Source organism: Pleurodeles waltl, chromosome 5, assembly GCF_031143425.1.
Source record: "Pleurodeles waltl isolate 20211129_DDA chromosome 5, aPleWal1.hap1.20221129, whole genome shotgun sequence".
Taxonomy (NCBI): domain Eukaryota; kingdom Metazoa; phylum Chordata; class Amphibia; order Caudata; family Salamandridae; genus Pleurodeles; species Pleurodeles waltl.
The window spans coordinates 483,272,995-483,293,274 of record NC_090444.1 but is presented as its reverse complement, the minus strand read 5'-3'; positions in this window follow the sequence as shown (position 1 = coordinate 483,293,274).

The window sequence follows — 20,280 nt, the reverse complement described above, 5'->3', positions numbered from 1 at the left end:
AGGGATCTTGTTCCACTGTCGACGAGGGATGGGTTGAGTGCGGAGGTGGCGGGTCTCGCGTCGGAATGTGAAGTGGACGCAGCTGTGGTCGGTCCAGTGTAGGGCGGAGGTGTGGCTGAAGAAGACGTGTTTGCTGGCGGAGAAGATAGGGTCGAGTGTGTGTCCGGCGCTGTGGGTGGCAGTGTTCACCAGTTGTTTGAGGCCGAGGTTGGCGAGGTTGTCGAGCAGGGTGGTGGTGTTGGGGTCGTTGTTTTGTTCCAGATGGAAGTTGAGGTCGCCTAGGAGGATGTAGTCCGGCAAGGCGAGGGCGTGCGGGGAGATGAAGTCGGCGATGGCGTCGCTGAAAGGGGCGCGTGGTCCGGGAGGACGGTAGACGAGGGATCCTCTGAGGGTGGTCCTCGGGTCGGTGCGAATCTGAAAATGCAGGTGTTCAGCGGTGAGAGGGGTGTCTTCGGTGGAGGTGGTGACGCTGATGGAGTCTTTGAAGACGATGGCGATACCTCCTCCTGCTTGGTTGGTGCAGTCTTTCCTGGAGATCTTGTAGCCTTCGGGGATGGCGGTGGCGATGTCTGGCGCAGAGGAGGCGTTCATCCAGGTCTCCGTGATGAAGGCGACGTCCGGTGCTGTGGAATCCAGGAGGTCCCAGAGTTCGACGGCGTGTTTGTGGACGGAGCGAGCGTTGACTAGGATGCACTTGAGGTGGTTGATGGCGCGTGGGCTTGTGGTCGTGGTAGTAGCGTGGTGGAAGATGCGTTTGCAGGAGTTGCAGGCGAAGGGCCCTTGGGTGCGTTTGGGGTGAGCTTGGAAGCAGGTGTTGGAGCGTCCTGGGTTGAGGGCGTGGAGGGTGGTGGGGTCGTAGCGGATCAGCGGGGCTTGGGAGAGCTTGGGACCAGGGGTCGTGGCGCTGGGCGCGGGCCAGGCGCGGACGGGCGCAGACGGGCTTGCCTCTGGCGCGCCTCTGCCGCGCCAGCGGTGCACCCGCTGCGCAGTCGCGCAGTCGCGCAGTCGCGCAGTCGCGCAGCGGCCGCCATATGAGGTAGGAGGGGGGGAGGGGTCAGCTGGGGGCGAATGGGAGCTGGGGGGCGGGGGCGTGCAGGAGGTCGCGGCGGGAAAGCGCGAGGGAGGGAGGACAGGTAGAGTGAGAAGAGCTGGGGGAGTGGGGTTTAAGGGTGGAGGGGGGTGAGTGTTAGGATGTTTAGGAGATTAGGGAGAAAGATAGGAGTAGGTTTGTGAAGATAGGGGAGGAGGGGTTGTAGAGGTGGATGAGGGTGAGAGGTAGAGTGAGAGGATAGGAAGATAGGTAATAGAGGGGGTGGCGGGAAGGGGGGGAAAGATAGAGAAGTAGATAGAGAAAATAGATAGATAGAGAAATAGATAGATAAAATGTAAAATGTAAATTAGCACTTGTATAGCGCACTACTCACCCGTTAAGGTCTCAAGGCGCTGTACTCATACCGCTATGGAACCCCTCCTGGCTTTTCCCTGTGAGGCACCCACACGTTGAAGCCAGGCATGCAAGCGCTGTTGGGGCCGTTGTGGAGATTAAGCAAGCTATTGCCCAGAGTTGCACCCATGAATTAGATTAGGCACCGAGGCGAGAATTATCTGGTCAAGGTGAATTGAGCCCAAGACCTGCCAAAGCGGGACTTGAACCCTGGTCTTGAGCCAGATCTCTGCTTCAGGGTCTGCCGCTCTAACCATTGAGCCACACTTCTCCACGGGAAAGGGATAGGGAAATAGATAGAGAGATAGGAGGAGGTGGAGAGTGAGGGAGATTAGATAGTGGGATAGAGAGATAGAGAGATAGGTAGATAGGAGGAGTGAGGGAGGTAGATAGTGAACGGGTTAGATAGGGGAGATAGAGAGGGGGATGCGAGTGAGGGAGGGGGATGAGGTAGGAGCAGGAGGGCAGGCGCGGGGAGAAGAAGACGGAGGAGGCAGAAGAGCCGAAGGCAGAAGATAGAAGTCCAGAGGACCAGAAGAACAGAAGAACAGAAGAACAGAAGAACAGAAGACCGGAAGATCGGAAGAACAGGGAACAGAAGACCGGAAGAACAGGGAACAGAAGAACACAGAAGAACACAGAAGAAGATACAGAAAACGAAGAACAGAAGGCAGAAGACCACAGAAGAAGATGAGGAAGAAGAGAAGAAGAGAGAAGACGGGGAAAAGAAGAGTACAGAGAAGATTACAGACGAGGAGCGAGGAGGAAGAGCAGAGTAGAAGAAAAGAAGAAAAGAAGCAGGAGCAGGAGAGAGGGTGAGTAGCGCGGTGCAGAGCGAGGGGCTGGGAGGTGGGGGGTACTTACTGTGAGGTGGGTCTCAGGAACTCAGGAACCTGGAGGAGCTGGAGGAGCTGCAGCGGCAGGGGGAGCGACCTACCCTTGGGTCAACTCCCCTCATAGATCGCACAATATCACTTAGACATATGTTAGGGCATTTCCACTGCAATTCTATAAGAGGAGCAATGCTCACAGTAGGGAGAAACTAAATAGCTGGTTTATCACTACTAGGACATGTAGTACATGATGACAAATGCCCTACCTTTTGCATACTCGGCACCCTGCCCAGAGGGCTAGCTAGGGCCTACCTTAGGGGTGTCCTTTATGTAGTAAAAGGGGAGTTCCAGGGCTTGAAAGTCAATTTAGATGTCAGGTCCCTGTGGAAGTAAACTGCACACACAGGCCCTGCAGTGACACGCCTGAGACAGGCTTAAAAGGCTACTTCCATGGGTGGCACAAGCTTCGCTGCAAGCCCACTAGTAGCATTTCAGTTACAGGCCCTGTACAAGGGACTTACAGGTAAATTAAATGCGCCAATTAGATGTATGCCAATCATACCAAGTTTAGAAGGTAGAGCACATGCTCTTTAGCACTGATCAGCAGTGGTAAAATGCTCATTACTTTCTATCTTGACCTTGTTGAATATTTTAGACTGGGGATCCACCATCTCAGAATTGTACTAATATCACTCTGTACTCCACACTTTTTTTCCTGCATTGTAAAAGTGTGCACCAGATACAGGATGTGACAATCCAGTCCATTAAGAAGGTTGAGCGTCTTTCGTTGGAGGCCAGAATAGACTTCTACTTCTTAAATTAGTGTGAGAATCCATCCATAAATGAGGTTGAGCTTCCAATGCTGAAGGTGAGAATAGACTGCCCCTTCTTTACCTATGAGTGTATCATGCATACTAGTCCTTATTTTCCTGATACAGCTGACAATCTAAACCTATTATAATTTCACTTTCAATAAGGACTAAAGACACTCATGGCTAATCAATGTAAGATACTAATTTATGCAGCAGTGGAGTGAATCAGTGTCTACCACTACCAATGAAAAACAGTCAACGGTTTAATAGGCATAAATACTTTTTAAACAGACAGAAGTTTATGACTCTACATGAAAGCTAATGTAGCTATGGGAGAGAAGGATTTAAAAAAGAATCAATGTTTATACCTTTAAAATCTTAACAAAACAGAAAATTCAAAACGTCATTTGACGTAGCACCTGAAAGGTGTACAAGATATTTTTGTATAAAATCATAACAAAACAGAAAATTCAAAGCATAATTTGACTTATCACCTGAAAGGTGTACAAGATATTTTTGTATTTGAGAGAAAAGCTATAAGTGTAATGGATATCTTAAGGATTAAGGGCCAGATGTATCAAAGGGTTTTACCCATTCTGTGTCTATGGGAAAATGTGTTCGTACATATGGCCCTTAGTGTTGTTTTTAATTCTTGGGAACAACAATGTTGTACATGTTGTCAATTTGGCACTGTCTTTGAACCGAGATCCTTTTATTGTGCGCCAAAATGGCTTTGAAGCAGCATCAATTTTCACCCCAGAATCAATGTAGGAAAATCTGTAGACACAATCTATAACTGTGTACTGAAGAATAATGATCATTTGAAATGGGATCATTTGCATAGTCCCATAAATGCAAGTGTAATTCGAACATTAAACCGTCATAAGGAAGTCAGTTTGGTTCTAATTTGTAAATCTGATGGTGCTATACAAATTAATTTATGTATCTATATGTACACAAACAGATTCATGCATAGATGCATACATTCATCTAGAAAAGACAGGAATGCCCAGTTACATTACTAAATGAAATGCTGAGAGCAATGTTGTAGGAAAGTACCCTCTTTTTGGCATGTTACCCCCAATTTCTACCTGATGACAGTGTGTTTTGACTGTGTCCCTGGGATTCTGTTAGTCAGGACCTCAGTGCTTAGGGTTTTTGGCCTGCTTGTCAGTATGTTTAATTGTTTTTGAAGCTATGCTTGACTGTGTCACTGGAGTCCTGCTAACCAGGACCCCAGAGATTATGCTCTCTCTGTTTCCAAATTGATCACTACATACTGGTAACCCAGTATTTCACTCCAAATTGGCATACTGGTCACCCCTTATAAGTCCCTAGTATATGGTACCTAGATACCCAGTGCATTGGGGTTCCAGGGGATCCCTATGGGCTGTAGCATTACTTTTGCCACCCATAGGGAGCCCATGCAAAGGTTTCTGCAGGACTGCCATTGCAGCCTGTGTGAAATGGTGCATACACCATTTCCCAGCCATTTGCACTGCACAAGGTCACTTAAAAGTCACCTATATGTCAGGCCTTCCAACCCTGAAGGCTGGGTGCAAAGTACCTGTGTGTGAGGGCACTCTTGCACTAGCAGAGGTGCCCACATGTCATCCAGGACCATTTTCCCAGACTTCGTGAGTGCGGGGACGCCATTTTATGCGTGCACTGCACATAGGTCAATACCTATGTCCAGCTTCACAATGGTAACCCCGAATATGGCCATGTAAGATGTCTAACAACTGGGAATTGTACCACAATACTGATTCCAATATCTGTTGTACAATCCCATGCACTTTAAGGGCTCCACAGTGGACCCCCAGTACTGCCATGCCAGCCTTCTGAGGTTTTCCAGACAGCCCCAGCTGCTGCCACCTCACAAACAGGGTTCTGCTCTCCTGTTGCTTGAGCAGCTCAAACCCAGGAAGACAGAGAAAACAATTTCCTTTGGGAGAGTGGTATTAGGACCGCTCCCTTTGAAAATAGGTGCTACAGGCATGGGAGGGGTAGCCTCCCAGACCCTCTGGAAATGCTTTGAAAGGCACAGCTGGTGCCTTCCATGCATAATCCAGTCTACACTGGTTCAGGGACCCCCCAGTCCCTGCTCTGGTGCAAAAATGGACAAAGGAAAGGGGAGTGACCACTCCCTTGTCCATCACCACCCCAGGGGTGGTACCCAGAGCTCCTCAAGGGTGTCCCTGGGTTTTGCTATCTTGGATTCCAAGGTGGTGGGGCACTCTGGGAGCATCTGAGTGGCCAATGCCAGCAGGTGATGTCAGAGCCCTTCCCTGATAAGTGCTTACCTGTTTAGGTGACCAATCCCCCTTTCTGGGATAGTTAGGGTCTCTCCTCTGGGTGTTTCTTCAGAATCGGATTGCAAGAATCCAGCAGGAATCCTCTTCACCTTGGACCAACAGGACCACAGCTGAACCCTACAGGAACTCTACAAACTACAACAAAGAAGCTTGACTTCTGCAACATTGTAACTTCAGCTCCTGCCAGCAACTAAAGCAGTTTCCAGGTTGTGCATCCTCCGAGGACTGCCTATCTTCAGCTTGCACCAGAAGAAGTGAAGGAATCTCCTGTGGAGTGACTGAGTCACTTCCCTGCTTCAGCAGGCACCTCACAGCAGCGACAACCTGTGCGTGGGTCCCCTCTCCAGACTATGAGTGTGGATCCAGCAACACAGGTGGTGAACTAAAGTGACCTGGATAGTCCCAAGGTAGCGCTGTCCAACTTTGGTGGCGGTAAGAGTTTGCCTCCAAATGCAAGACAGTACCCCTCTGCACCGTGTAACTTGCAGTTGCCAAGGCTTTTGTGGGACCTTCCAAGAAGTTCTTCGCACATGGCACAGCTTAGGCACCCAGCACTCTGTCCTGTGATGCACAGCTTCCTGAGTGGTTCTTCGGCGGTGTGGGATCGCTTTGTGTTGTGCTGCATGATCCTCCATTTGCACCTTCTTTGTCCCCCTGCTGTGGGACTGCTGCGCATGCTACCTGGTCATCCGGGGGCCCCCTGAGTTGCTCAGAGCCCCCTTTGTCTCCCACTCCTGGGTAGAGCCACCAGGTCCCTCTTGGTCCCGGGCAGTGCCATTTTCTGCTAACCTCAAGCTTTGTGTGTGCCAAGGCTTGTTGGCAGAATCCAGTGATGCAAACCAGACTGAAATCATCCATCCTGCTTGGGACATCTTCTGCACCAACCAGGAGCCCGCATCTGTCTTCTTGGGTGCATAATTGACTTTGGCTTCTCACCGGTGGGTCTTCTTTTGCACCTTCATTCGGGTTAGCAGGGGTTCTTGTTCTCCTTGGACTCTTCAGTGCTTCTTGGACTTGGTTCCCTTCCTCCACAGGTCTTCAGATCCAGGAATCCATCATTGGTGTCTTGCATTCTCTTCTAATTCTTGGATAATCCTCTATCACAACTTCTTGTGTGTATCAGGAAACATACTGTGATTTACTTCTGTTTTTCTGGGCTCTGGGGTGGGGTTTATTAATTACCTTTGGTGTTTTCTTACACTTCCAATGCCCCTCTACACACTACACTTGCCTAGGTGGGAAACCGACTTTGGCATTCCACTATTTTAGTATATGGTTTGTGTTCCCCTATGCCCATTGCAATCTATAGTGATTTTCACTATTTGCACTGTTCTCTAACTGTTTACCTACCTGTTTTTGGATTATAGTGTATATACTGTGTATATTACTTACCTCCTAAGGGAGTATAGTCTCTGAGGTATTTTTGGCATTTGTCTCACCAAAATAAAGTACCTTTATTTTTGTAACACTGAGTATTTTCTTTCATGTGTGTGAGTACTGTGTGAGTGCAGTGGTATTGCAAGAGCTTTGCATGTCTCCTAGTTCAGCCTTGGCTGCTCAACTACAGCTACCCCTAGACATCCTAGCTACTAGACACTGACTACAGGGATAACTGGACCTTGTTTAAGGTGTAAGTACTGTTGGTACCCACTACAAATCAGGCCATCCTCCTACAAATGTAATCTCTATAAATCTTAACAAACACCAGCATGTAATAAATATTGACCCAGAACTCTCCAAGAACATTAAAAAACTTCTGTAACTCACAGAAAAAAACCAGAACCTTAAACTACTGGTTCCAGCAGCACTTTCTCTCACACTGAGTCAACTATCAGGGTTAGAATCACATTAGGGGTTCTGTGGTGTAGTCTGTTGTTTAAAGTGTGTTAGCTTTCATGCCTAATGTGTATTGAAATCTTGGATGTTAGATGTGTAGTGACATTCTGAATGCTCTAGGATGACATATCTAGGTTCCATGAGAACATTGGGACCATTAAGGAGACAGAGCAAAGCTGTTGGACCTATGTGTTTTCTCCTGGACTGATTTTCTGTAGAACCTGTGTTTATGCTTAACAGATCAATAAAAGGTAATTGATCATCCAGCTTGTGACCTTGTGATTGACCACACTTCAGATTGGCGACAAGGAGAACTTTGATGTAAGAAAACATGGTGTGATGCCAGAAGCTCCTGTTCTGAATCCTGCTTGGTCAACCATACACTCACGTGCACCCTGTACAGCTTTCAGCTTTGCAGAAAAGAGGTTTGGAGAACTCCTAAAGTTCATTCTCCAGTGACGATAACTTAATTTTTATCAAAGGTTGTCAAGTGTGTCATTTGGAGCACACATGCTGTGTTCGTTGAGGAACGCTGTGTTGTGTATGTCTAGCTTCAGCTTGCGGTCAGCTCACGCAGGCACATCATGACTTTCCAAGTGATGTTGTTGACTTTAAAGTCTCAGCAAATGGCACCTGCGCAGGAAATTTTGTAAAATGTTATACTTACCTAGAGCCGCATGTATCTGCTCATGCTAGGGGAATTTCTTCTGGCAACCCCTCTACGCTGCCTTGGTCATTACAGACATCTGTGGTTATTGGAAGCATCATCTCTGCGGTTTCCACTTTCAGATACCACAGTGCCACCTATTGATCGTCACCAGTGCTAATGCTCATCAGCAATTAACACACTCAATTTCTCTGGAGTTTCTTCATGCTGACAGTGATTGGCACGCTTATTCTCAAGCATATCTGTTCCCCGCTTATCAGTGATTATCATGCTTAATTTCTGAGGAGATTCTTTGGGCTGACAGTGATTGGCATACTTATTTTCAAGTATAGTTGTCCTTGCACAGCGATTGGCATGCTCCTTGAGTGCTGATTATTGGTGTGATTTCTACAGCAATTGCACACTATGGCCCTCATTCTGACCTTGGCGGGCGGCGGAGGCCGCCCGCCAAAGTCCCGCCGTCAGGTTACCGTTCCGCGGTCGAAAGACCGCGGCGGTAATTCTGACTTTCCCGCTGGGCTGGCGGGCGGCCTGAACTTCCACGATGAAGCCGGCTCGGAATCGAGCCGGCGGAGTGGAAGCTGTGCGACGGGTGCAGTTGCACCCGTCGCGTATTTCACTGTCTGCGCAGCAGACAGTGAAATGCATGTAGGGGCCCTCTTACAGGGGCCCCTGCAATGCCCATGCCAGTGGCATGGGCACTGCAGGGGCCCCCAGGGGCCCCGCGACCCCCCCTACCGCCATCCGGATCCCGGCGGTCGGACCGCCGGGATCTGGATGGCGGTAGGGGGGGGTCGGAATCCCCTCGGCGGCGCAGCAAGCTGCGCCGCCTTGGAGAATTCAATGGGGCGGCGGTACACTGGCGGGAGCCCGCCAGTGGTGCCGGTCCGACCGCGGCTTTACCGCCGCGGTCGGAATCCCCATTGGAGCACCGCCGGCCTGTCGGCGGTGCTCCCGCGGTCCTCCGCCCTGGCGGTCTTTGACCGCCAGGGTCAGAATGACCGCCTATGTTTGGACCCAATACTACTGTGTGTGCATAAAACAAATCAGAAGCTGTATTACGCTGTAACTTTTCAGTATTATTTGTACACAGGCATCTACACACCTTTTTACGTTGTATATTATTGTGGAGTTTCTTAACAGTTTCATAACTGTACTGTTTTGGGTGACAATTTATCTACTTTTCAGACTTGGCCCTCATTACAACCCTGGCGGGCCAAGACCGCCAGGGCTGTTTTGGCTGAAGCACCGCTTCAGAGGGGATTACGACCGCGGCGGTAGCACCGCGGTCGCACCGCCGGGGCTGGCGGTTTCCCTTCACATTTTCCCCAGTGGTGATAATCCGCCAGGGCAGTGCTGCTTGCAGCGCTGCCCAGGGGATTACGAGTCCCCCTACCGCCAGCCTTTTCCTGGCGGTTTGAACCGCCAGGAAAAGGCTGGCGGTACGGGGAATCGTGGGGCCCCTGCACTGCCCATGGCATGGGCAGTGCAGGGGCCCACTGACAGGGCCCGTGCAGCTTTTCACTGTCTGCATTGCAGACAGTGAAAAGCGCGACGGGTGCAACTGCACCCGTCGCACGGCCGCAACACCGCCGGCTCCAATGTTGCGGCCCACATCCACGCTGGGCCGGCGAGCGGAAACTCTGTTTCCCGCCACATTTGCCCCCGGCTGTGATAATCCGCCGGGCAGCGCTGCTTGCAGCGCTGCCCAGGGGATTACGAGTCCCCCTACCGCCAGCCTTTTCCTGGCGGTTTGAACTGCCAGGAAAAGGCTGGCAGTACAGGGAGTCGCGGGGCCCCTGGGGGCCCCTGCACTGCCCATGCTATTGGCATAGCAGACAGTGAAAAGCGCAATGGGTGCAACTGCACCCGTCGCACGGCCGCAACACCGCCGGCTCCATTTAGAGCCAGCTCCCATGTTGCGACCCACATCCCCGCTGGGCCGGCGTGGGGATGTCATAATGGGCACAGCGGGAGTGCGGCCGCATTGGCGCCGCATGGCGAACGCCGCCCGCCAATGTTGTAATGATCCCCTTAATGTGTAAGTGTAAAGTAGTTAAGTACATTCACAAATGATTACTGTTCTAGTTGTTTTCCTCTTCTCTTCATTTCTCTGCATCAGTTTGTCCATATTGATGCAAACAGTCTAACCAGTGGCTCATTTCCTCCAGGGACTAGGAGAACCTCCAATAAAATGACAACTTTGGGTCAGGTCATTTAATGCCTATTTAGGTGCCATTTATGGACAAAAAGTTCATCCAAAAAGAAAAAACAACTTGCTTTATTACTATTTAGTTGTTGAGGGACAAAACGTTTTGATCATTTACCTGAGGTTAATCTTGCAGGAGATGAAGTGTTTGATGAATCTCAAAGTGGTATTAGAAAATTAGACATCCATTTTGAGGGAAAGATTAACCTAGTTGTGCGTATAAACATATTCTTCACAAGGGTACAAGCACCCTCTGAGTCAATTGATACGTTAGCATCTTATTGCAGTTTTGAGAACTTTACATCACAACTTATAAGAGATCAATTGGTAGCAACATGTAACTCCAATAAGGTCCAAGTAGGGCTTTTGGCCTGCTAGAATCCCCCTTTGATGAGGTTTGTGACACAGCCAAAGATATTGATTCCTCTATAGAAGACTTGAAAGAATTAGAAACCAGATTGTATCAAGTGGCTGGTATATTGCAGGGCATTTGGAAAAGGATCACAATCGGGTCATCAGCAGACTAATGTGACACATGCTCCCATGAAGCAGGGGAGCACGCCAAACCAGTATGCTTTAGGTGTGGTTCCGCTTACCATGTATCTGCTTTCAAAAAATGGACTTTTGTTAACCAAAAGTGTTGGAATTTGTAACAAAATGGGACTCTTTGAAAACGTATGGAGTCATGGTAAACACCTGAGTGGTGGTAGAGGTGTACTAAAGGTGTATCTGCTCGGGCTGTTCTGAGTCAGGATTATAATAATGATGTACAAGCTTAGACAACAAAGTGATGGAATTGGTTCTTGCTGTTGATGTAGTATAAACCAAAGGTGAGAACAATCTCAAGTGCTAAAGTGATCCTTCGTTAGAATTTTTGATCAGTGGCGCAATATATTTCTGTTGGTTGATTCTGGTGCCAGGATAACCATTATTGACATCACCAGATATCATGAGAACTGGTCTGACCAAGTGTTATTGCCACAAGATGTAATAACAACTGTGTTTGAGGTCAGTAGAATTCATCTTGTAGGTTAATTTTGGCCAACTATTGGGTTTTCCAACAAGAATATTAAAGGAAAAGGGTATGTGGTTAAGAAGGGGATCAGTGCACATGGATGGTGGCACCAGGCTGATATTGGCATCATAATAAGACCTGGGAGGGAACATACTGTCGCACTGGAAGACTGTCATAATATTGGAGGGGGGACTACAATGAATGAAGCAGTATTATGGATTTCTGAATTTGAAAAAGTCTTTACAGATGACACTGGTGAGATTAAAAATGTCAAGCATATGATAAAAGTAAAGGAGGAGAGTACACCTATAAAACATGGGCTGAGTAATGTTTCCTTCAGTGTGAGAGGTGATTTGTCAAAAATTCTAACTAAGATGTAACAGGAGAATATAATTGAACCTGTTGATGCTACATTGTGGTTGTCTCGATTGGTTCTAGCAAAGAAGAGATCTAGAGAACTGAGACTTTGAATTGACCTTCGGAGCGTGAATATTGCCATATGGGTGGACATTTTTTCTCTACCACAAATAGAATATGTTATTACAGCTGTAGGGCAGGCCAAGAACTACACAAACCTGGACTTAAAAGTGCATTTCATCAGATTGCATTCCATGCTGATTCTCTTCACTTGACAGGGTTTGTGATGCCTGATGGTACATTCTAATTTTGTAGAATTCCATGTGTTCTGACCTCACTGCTTCTATATTTGGACAGGTCATGACTAGGGTTTTACATGGCATTAGTAACGTTGTTGTATTTCAGTATGACATTTTGATATTTCCCAATACCAAACACATTGTGCAACAACAGGTCACTCAGAGGAGGGACAAATTTGTGTTTGCAGTCAGTGAAATGGAATATCTTGGTCATGTTCTCTTAGCAGCAGGTGTTAAACCCAAACTTGGACTGGTTGAAGCCACAGTTAAAGCTCCCCATCCTAAAGATAGTGATCAACTCAGATCGTTTTTAGGGTTGTGTGAATTCTATTTCACGTTTATGTGCAATTATGCCGACTTCACAGAATGTTCCAAGAATTTGTTGAAAAGAAAACTGATTCTCTTTGGCCACCAGGTTGCCAACAGAATTTTTAACTTTTCAAAAAGAACATAAGGCCTCATTACAACCCTGGCGGATGGTGGTAAAATGGACAAAAGTACTGCCAACAGGCTGGCAGTACGTTTCCCCATATTATGGCATTGGTGGTTTGGCCACATCGTCCGCCACAGTGGCCATCACTAGCCCACCTGCGGGATTATGACCACGCCTAACGTCACATTTTTCATGGCTTCCTTACCGCCACAAAAACGATGGCGGTAGGCACTATCAGTGACAGGGAATCCCTTCCCTGTCACTGATAGGGATCTTCCCTGCCCCACTTCCCCTCCCCTGGTTTCCCACCCCACCCCCTCACACTTCAGACCCTCCCCACGACATACACGCACCTTCATGCACCATTTGACACATGCATATACACACTCATACCCACAATCTTCCACACACGCATACATCCGTTCACACACAGATCCACACACACAGACATACATACATGCACACACGCATGTACACAACACAACATACACGCACTCACACATCCATACATGCACACACGGACAACACGCATCTCACACCGGCATACACGCACACACAGACACACACCCCCACACATGCACACAACCACCCCCTCCCCTGTCGGAGCACCCGACTTACCTGATTGCAGGGGGTCCTCCAGCAGGAGACGGGATGGGTCACTGCTGCCAGCAGCAGCGTCCGCCAGCAGAACACCGCCAGGCTGTATCATGTGTCATGATATGGCCTGTGGAGGTCTACTGGCATGGCACTGCTGCTGGCAGCAGCGCCACCCTACTGCCATCCGCCACTATGGCTGCAGCCGAAATTCCGCCATCCTTCTGGCGGAATTCCGGCTATGGTCATAATTTGATGGATGGCTGGAAGCCCTGGCAACGGTCTTTTGGCAGCGTTGCCACGGTGGTAGGCGGTATATACTGCCAGTGTTGTAATGAGGGCCATAGTCTCTGTCCCCACTATACAGCCATATGTTAAAGGGAACAAAAGGATTGTTATGGTACATGCAAGTGCTTATGATTTAGGAGCAATACTTTCGCAAAGTGATAGTGTTAAGGATTTCACAATTAGATTAGCATCTCACAGACTATCAGATGTAGAAATGAGATACTCTGTTATTGAAAAAGAGAGGCTGGCAGGCACATGGGGCTTTGAGACATTTAAACCATGTCTTTGGGGCAGGGCATTTAATTTGCAGATTGATTACAGACCTTTGGTGAGCATTTTCACTGTAGTTTGATTGATAGCAATTTAAAAGTAGTAAGACGTGAAGTAATGAAACCAAAACTTTTTCCCCCTCATACCAATCTTGCTTCTGCATTGAGGGTAGCTGTAACAAAATGGGTTATTAGTTGGCAACTCCTTCCCCTGCAAAAGTCTAAAAGCTTGTCAGGCCCTACCTGAAGTTCAACAAAACAAATCTGGTCCCCTCTCTTGGTAACTGTGGCAATGAGCGGACAGGCTTAACATGTTTGGAATGTATTTGGCCCGAGCCAAACAATGTAAAAAGTAAAAAGAAAGACAATAAAAAATCCAACAACAAACAAAGAACATTATACTTAGAGTACTAGCACAAAACAAGTATTAGAATCCAATAAGGCAAATCAAAGCTATGAATGTTTAATATTGTAGGACAAAAAGTGCCAACAAAAAGTAAAGCACAATAAAAAGTCACTGTTACCTAGGGTCAATTTCAGGCCAACTGTGATGCAGTGGAGGTTGGATACACAAAGCAAGTCATCCCTGACAAAAAATGTGCCTTCTGACTCAGTTGAAATCCTCCAGTGGGCGAGAGTGTATCTGAAGTTGGATGCCCATTGGATGAGGTCCCACTGACGCCAATGATTTTGGCAGGAAACGTTCTGAGCAAGAGAATTCAAATTTCACCCCTACCAAATTCATTTTATTGCTTGGATACTTTTTGTTCTTTTGCCTGGTCAAGAGTTGTACTTTCCATTGTAGCGACCAATTTAGAGGTTCACAGACAGGGTTTTCCATTTCAGTGCCAATAGAGTATCCTCTTCGCCAAACTCTCTGTCCACCCGCCCAATTTAAAGGGGGCAGACCACCTCATCTAGCGAGTAAAATTTGCTCCATCAGCATAAACCTTTCAACCACAGCCCAATGGAGTAGGGGCAATGGGAGGTAAGTCATCCGACTGTTGGTCAGGTGACTTTCACTACCAGGTAGATCCTAGTGATTAAGGACAGTAAAAAATAAATTAAAAAAAACACATCATGGGGAAAAGCTCACTGAGAAGGTACCAGGCTGCCTATAGCTGGCCCTGGGATCAAAGGGCTGCTCTTCACTTAATCTTCCTTGCCAGTTGAATGGGCAGAATGGGCAGTCTCATCATGATCCCTTTCAAGTTAATGTCTTTCCCGAACCCTCCCCAACTGCCCTTCCAGAGCTCAGAGGAGTCACATGAGTGACCTAGGTCTTCCTGCTAAAAGATACAGACTATTATTTTACCTGGGTGCAGTTTTCACACTTCATTAATGGTAAAGCATCTGCTGGCATGCTAATAATGGCACTGGAGCCTCCTAAAGGTAAAGTATAATGTTTTAAAAAGTACTTTTCCTGAATGTTTATCAAACATATAACTTCACTATTGAATTTGATTTTTTTAGTAAATATGAAAACCAGTGATTGAATTAATTCTGCAAAGCAAGATCAGCTGCAGCCCTTTACATTGAAAATAGCTTTAGGAGAATAGTCACTGTAGGAGAAAGCCAACAGAAAATCCTTCATTTTTTACTGTTAAATACTAGACAGCTTATCTAGAAGGCCTATTAGACGTGACATGTGAAGTATTTAGAAATAGGGTGCTTACCTTTTCAAACACTTAGGGCCTGATTTAGATTGCGGCGGATGGAATACTCCGTTTCAAACATGCCAGATATCCCGTCGTAGTGATTACAATCCCCATAGAAAATAATGGGATCACAATAGAGCAGATGGGATACCCGTCACATTTGTGACAGAGTATTCCCTCTGCCGACATCTAAATCAGGCCCTATTTGAAGATTTGTTTGTAGGTTTAAATTCTTAACAGTCAGACTACACATGTAGGCCTGAACCCATGTTTTTCCTTGTCAGGCTAGTGGATAGCACAATATGTGCTACAGTCTGCAGGTGACAATTAACCCCATGCCATTTTTGTACTTTCATGTAACGTAAGCTATGGAGTTCCTGGGAAGTTTTTTATACTCTCTGGGGATTAGACAATTTTACAATGTTTTAGGGGGTCAGGGCACATGCACTTAAAACTGGAAAGCAGTGCCCCAGTGTGCAGAGGTAAAAAACAGCAATACCAGTCAACAAACAATTCCTAATTTGGAATAAAGGCAGACATATTTGATCTTTCGGTCTGAGATGGTGTTGAGTGCTTCTTATCATGTTATTGCATTGATAGAAGCTGTCAGATTCTTGCCTGCAGTGATTGACAGAGATTTAGTGCAGTCATTAATTTGGGGTTTGCAGTTTAAGGATTCTAGTGAGTAGAGACATTGTTGAACTCAGCGGTGAACTATGCAGAGGGGATGAGAGATGAGGAGGAATTCAGTTTTGTGGTTTAACAACAGGCACATTTTCATGTACTTTAGAATTCAATTAGGGCAGCATATAAAGTCCAGAGTCCATATTTTTAAATACATCTGGGTGCGGTCAGCTGAAAGAAGTTACGTAAGAATTACGTGTTTTAAAAATTGAGGCGAGGGGATTCATGGATGGATTTAAAAGAGTAGTTAATATTATCTAACCCTGAGGACCCCTTTGATGACAGAAATCAGACTGGGTAGGGTCCTGTTGCAATTACATTGTCAGGATTGGTTGTGTAGGCAAGAGGATAGGCAGCTTAGGTCTGTGACATTTATACCTTGACTCCTTAAGATTATCGTAAAATGAAATTCTTGCTTGCATCTGATTGGCTGAGGTGTTTGAGTAGGCAGGATTTACCTCTGTCCAGAATTAGAAGAGCATCATCCATGATCTGTAGATTATCTGTTTCTGTGCTAGAACAAGATTGATTGGATGTGGTCTAGCTAGTCGCTTTCATTAATTAATCGCCTGAGATGAGACAAAAACTTTCCAATACCTTTGCCAGGAAAAGGATGTTGGTCACTGAACAGATATTGTTTTTCATGATCAGCTGACTGTGTCAGGAGTGGGGTTACCTGCCCTGTCTTCAGGCAGTCAAGGACTTTGCCTAAGGTCAGTAAAGAATTGATAACTTGACGCCAGAACCAGAGTTGTGATTGCTTATCTCTTTTATTAAGGAGGAGGTGGTCACATCTGCAATGTGTGTGGCACATGTTGTGTTAGCTATCATCTTGATGAGTTCAGATGTATTTACTTTTCTGAATTTACTCTAGGAACCATCATTCTTTTGGGTAGGAAATGTTTGCAAGCTGATTTGATTGGCAGTGAGCATCTAATCTTTCTAATATTTTCGGGAAAAAGCCAGAAAACACTACAAATATCTCTTTTGTGGAGATGAAAATGGCTTTTGATGGTAGGACATGTTGTTTGATGATGTTGAAGAGTTTTCCGTTTCTTTTCTTGTCTCATTTAGACATAAAGAAGGAGGCTCTCACCTCAAAGATGTGTTTCATGTATCTTCTCTTTCCCCTCCGAAGCTTGTCCATTATATTTGTAAGGTTTTGTTTTAGTCCAATTTTAAGATAATCACTTCGTATATTCTATTCATGGATTGTTTTTTTTGTCACTTTTAATGCCTGCTCAGAGCAGGCTTTAAAAGGAGGCACACCATTGATTACAATGGGCCTCAATAAGCTTTGCAGGATTAGCGTCAAAATATTTGACGCTAATCCTCTTAAACTCCGGGCTAGCATTAGAAAATCTGACGCTAGTCCCCTAACTACCACCAGGGTGCACCGTATTTTGAATATGGCTCACACATGTTGGTGTTTGGGTGGCACTAATGGGCGTGAGAAAAGTGGCACTGCACTGTGTGCAGCACCACTTTTCTTAAATATGCCCCCAAGTGTCATAAACTGACCTGCTGTTTGTTCAACCCAAAGGTGTAAGAAATTGGCGTATTATGTGGGGTGGGTCTCACAATAACCCAGAAATAGTCCTTGGATTCACACTAGTAAATTCTTAGCTCAATCTTGGTAGTATAAGTGCAGTCAGGCTTTACTTAGAGGAACATGTGTTAAGCATTTCCCAGTGCAAACATGGACATCAAGTAATTAACATGTTTAGAAAGAAATCTGACACCAATTTATAAAAATAGAGATTACTTGTTATATAAAATTAGACACCAAAACAAAAAGATTGGTTCAGGAGAACCAGAGTTATCAGTTTCAGAAGCAATGTAACATCACTGCAGAAATGGCATTTAAACATTACATTAAAGTCAATAGAGAACTATCATATATAGCAAAAATGAACTTAAAAAATGAGTCGCATGGAACCCTTGGGGGGTTAGGCTAGTGCAGTCCCTTTGACCAGATCACAACAGTCAGAGAAGTGTTACCTGGCCCCTGGAGTATGGGTGCAGAGTTGTCTTGACTGTCCGTGGTGCTGAACAGGACTCATGTTGAAGTTGATGGCAGGAATTCCACTGGTGGAAACTACCACTTGGGGGGGGGGCAAACTGCAGGTAACCTTTGCAGGGTTCAGCTAATGCAGGCCCTGGGACCAGGCAGCAACAGTCAGTTTATTTCAGCCATGTCTGTGGAGTACAGGTGCAGAGTTGTCCTGGCTGTCTGTGGGGTTGAACAAGGCTAGCACCAAAGCAGTTTTTACCACTTGGATGACATTGCTGTCAAGGAGATGCAAAATCCCAGATGGGGCTGAGTTGCAGATGTTGAATGCCGGTTACATGCTGTGCCCTGCACCTGCAGCTTGAGTAATAGCATTAGTCACCGAGCTGGTGACCAACATACCTTGGCAGCAGTAAGGGTGCCGGGATCTTTTGGGAAGCAGCTGGGGTCCAAAGGAGTATGGCCGCAGCCTGAAATGTGGAGGCAGGCTGGACTATGACTCCCAAAAGACACTGGACCACCTGACTTTTGAAGTTCACACGTTAGGCCCGATGGAGGGTGTAACTTCTTATTCAGCAGTTGTTTTTACCTGCAGTTTTTAGTGGGCTAGAGTCACTAGTCTAAGGAAGACTAAAGATACTCTTGGCTTCCACAGGTGTCCCTCTGGTTGGGAGTGATGAGTTTCAGCCAAGGACAAAGGTCATTCATGCAGTTCCCAATCTGTTGCCTCAGGGACTGAGTTTCCCTCTTTGCTTTCCAGTGGTGGGCAGAGTCCAGTTGTCTATGATGCAGACTTTCTCCTTGTTCTTCTTCAAGGTAGGTCGATCAAATCTGAGGTTCTGGTGTCAGGACTGTTCCTTAAATCCTAGATTTAGGGGAGTTAGGGATGTGGAGTCTAATGACCAATGGGCAGCCTGCTCCTACAGCTAATCCACACTTGAGGGGACCACATCCGGAGGGACAGGTCAATTTAAGCTACACAGAACATTCTATTCTGCCATTCCTAAGATGGCAGAAACTAAAGTTTAGTGCACAGACCGGGCTGCTCACCCTAAAGGTGTGGCACACCCCCAACAAGCTGACCACACCTTTAGGGTGAGCAGCCCGGTCCTGCATAACTAATTTCCCACCTGACCACGATCAAATGTGCCTGGGGCAGAGGGAGGGCTACTTCCTCACTGGAGGACAGCACTGATGGCTATCAGGGGCAGTGCAGCTTTCGAAGCTTACTTCCCTGATGGCCCTATTCACTAGTCCGTCTGAGGATAGGGAGGTGTGACCTCCTGCTTGTCTCTGCACTTTGTTCTGACCTCCGGGAGCACCAAAGCTACCTGGCAGGAGGCCAGAACTCTGTCTTGGCAGCTGCAAGCATGGGAAAAAGCACAGGCTGCTCAGCCAGAACACAAAGAAGGGTGGCAAACAGATGGCCCAGCACTAGTGGGCCACCTGGGTGCATGCCAGCCGTCCGCAACACAAGAATCATGTTGGAGGAGAGAAGGTATGTTGTTGGGCACCAAACTTGACATATTTAGGAACTACCATCATGGAGCCAGCAGCCCTAGTAAACTGGGGCTTAATTCCCCTGTTAACCTATGGGTCAGCCTGCACTTATATTGTACCTTAATGGAAAAGATGCTGTACAGCCCTTAGGACTCCTTTACCATCTATGCTTTGGGTACCATTTACTAGGGCCTTTTATGTGGGTAACATCTTGCCAATCAGGTAATCACTAATTCAACATAACAATTTAGAGAAAGAGCACAGGCATTGGGGCCTAGATAGCAAGTTTCCAGTCCACTAATAGAGTCATACACATCAGCATTGAGGCAAAAGGTGAGAGGGTGACCATACACAAAGGGGCAGTTTTTTCTACAACAGGGACATAACAAGCCTGATACAAGTCATTCCTGCAACTGCCCAGCTGGCCAGTTCCACCTGGACCTTCTATGGACCAAGCCGCTTGCCTCTGATGGAGTGACTCTTGCCTATTATGTGTTGACCCCAAAGTACTGGACTCTTGGCTAGTGTCAGAATGTCTCCAGCAACAAATCCAATTCAGTGGAGCTCGCTGTGAAGGTGAATTATTGATATTCTTGGCTATTTACACTTACAGCAGAAAGTTAATGTCCCACCCATGTGGCGGACCAAATGTTAGATTTGGTATTTACTAACTAATCTATTTTAAGGATACGTCTGACTGCCCACAAACAATTTAAACAAAAACTTTACTTTTAGGCTCTATATTAGAACTGGACCTAGGGGTTTGATTGTTTGATTTGTTTATATTTGTTGTTACTTTTCAGTGTATTCTAGACTAAATGTACATTGTTTGTCAGAGTGTCTTCTGGCTTCAGAAAAAAATATTTTAATGGCAGCAACTCAATTGTAATAAACTATTATATGGGAGTGTTGATATATATGTCTTACTGTGGGTGAGTAGCAAATGCGCTAATTAAGGACACGTGGTTGTTATATTTCTGATACAAACTGGTTGGCTAAAATGCAAGTTTTGAAAACTTTGTCAAATATTCTTCATGCACTGCACTTCTCATATTC